Source organism: Octodon degus, unplaced genomic scaffold (genome assembly GCF_000260255.1).
Source record: "Octodon degus isolate 3935 unplaced genomic scaffold, OctDeg1.0 scaffold00110, whole genome shotgun sequence".
Taxonomy (NCBI): domain Eukaryota; kingdom Metazoa; phylum Chordata; class Mammalia; order Rodentia; family Octodontidae; genus Octodon; species Octodon degus.
The window spans coordinates 8,482,685-8,484,840 of NW_004524686.1; the positions used below are offsets into that span (position 1 = coordinate 8,482,685).

The 2,156-nt window shown below is 34.6% G+C and overlaps 1 non-coding gene across 1 annotated transcript; it reads left to right on the forward strand.

Annotated features, from left to right (window-relative positions):
* Positions 1-1,872: 1,872 nt before the first annotated feature.
* Positions 1,873-1,979, forward strand: LOC111812045. Its single transcript, XR_002817645.1, has one exon. It is a non-coding gene; the product is annotated as a U6 spliceosomal RNA (small nuclear RNA).
* The last annotated feature ends 177 nt before the right edge of the window (positions 1,980-2,156 follow it).

Genomic DNA, 2,156 nt, shown 5'->3' on the forward strand with positions numbered 1-2,156 from the left:
CAGAGGTCTGCTTTCTAAAGTTTTTAATGAACTAAATAATATTAGGGCCCCAAAATTTAAAGACCCAGTCCAGAAATGGGCATTTTGAGATGAACACACACTTCTCAGAAGATGACATTAAAGAAGCGAATAAATGTATGGAAAAATGCTCCACATCACTAGCCCTCCACGAAATGCAAATCAAAACAACACTGAGATATTATCTCACCCCAGAGAGAATGGCTATCATAAAGAAATCAATCAAAAAAAGATGTTGGAGAGGCTGTGGGGAAAAATTAGCCTTTCTCCACTGCTGGTGGGAATGTAGACTGGTGCAACCATCAAGGAAATAAGTGTGGAGACTCCTTTCAAATCAGGACTGGAAATCCCATTACAGCTAACCCCATAATGTGAATTTTCCCAGAGGAACTCAAAATATCGTATCACAGGGATATATGTATACTTATGTGTATAGCAGCACAATTTGTTACAGACAAGTCTTAAAGGCAACCAAGATGCCCATCAACTGAGGAATGGATGAAAAACATGTGGTATTTTTATACAATGCAGTATTACTCAGCACTGAAGAATGATAAACTCGAAACCTTCATATTTCAATGGATACCTCTTGAAGATATACTCATAAGTGAAATAATCCAGACCCACATGTGTAAATATCTTATAGTCTCCCTAGTATAAGAACTCAAAAGAAGAAATACAAGTAGAAAGGTATAACACAATTAAAAGGAACCTGAGAACTTGAGAATTAGACAATAAAGAGTGAGCATGGGGAAAAAGTAGGAAACATGACAGGGGCAAAGCCATACATTTATTTGTACAAGATGGGCAAGGCAATGTTTCTGAGAATCTTCAGCAAATTTTTGAATCTAGCAGTTAATTGCAAGGATTCTCACCATGACTATATAGTCTGATTCCTGTTAATTAAGTAATTGCACTGATTATTGTAATGTTAATAGCAGATTCATTCTTGGAGTTCGTGTCATTGTGCTCTTCTGAATATGTGCTACTTGTTGTGATATGCCAGTTGCTGCCGCCATGCTTTCTCTCAGATAGTTATTTCTTTATAAAGGAAAGGAATCTTGAATGAAGGCAGGATACAGGAAAAGGGGTGTGGTGTGACTATCCTGCTACAATGAATGATATTGTTATTCTTGTGAAGGTCCATGTGAAAATATGTAAATTTTATTCCTATTTCTGAAAACATATTTTTATTTTCTAATTTTTTTCTTCATATTCAATAAGGACTTAAAGTTCACATATAAATACTTGATAAAAAATACCTGTTACATATCATGCCTAAGTTTTTTGTTATTCATACAGATAGTGAGGTTAAGCTCAACTGACTAGGTTGCAGGATGATAACAATAAGGTTCTCTTCTTGAGAGTTAACAAACTAAGTCTGCAGACTAAAATTAGACAGAAAGAAGGGCTGCAAGGACAGCCAACATTTAGGCCCTAGGCTTTCAAATCAGTGAAGACTCAGGACATAGGAGAACCTGTATTATAACATCATGTAACTCAATTGTGTCCCAAATTTTCTAATCAAGATTACAAAAGTTATATTTCTTGTTATATAGGTCTTCTATTATCTTGGTCTTAACCATAGAGCAGAAAAGTATATAAACATAGTATAAAAAGTAAAGCCATATTAATACTCTGAGCGGTAAAAAGCTCAACTCAACAATTTCTGACATTGCTAGTCTTATGTAAAACCCACTACTATTATGGACTACTGGATTATATTGCAATATTTTGCTGAATTCATGCACCTACAATATTTAAATGATCATGGAATGTCATTCTAAGACAAAACAAAACAAAATATAGGATACAAATGAACAATCATGTTGTATCTGTGTATTCAAAATAATTGTGCTCACTTCGGCAGCACATGTACTAAAATTGAAATGATAAAGAGAAGATTATCATGGCCACTGCACAAGGATGACATGCAAGTTCGTGAAGCGGTCATATTTTTACCAACAATAATCAAGCAAAATAAAGAAGGCCACTATATGCTACTTAGGAAAAAATTCAAGAGGAAGAGGTAACACTCATAAATATGTATGCACCAAACACGGGAGCACATAACGATATAAAGCAAAGCTTAATGGGCATGAAAAATCTAATATCCAATACCACAATTTTAACAGGAG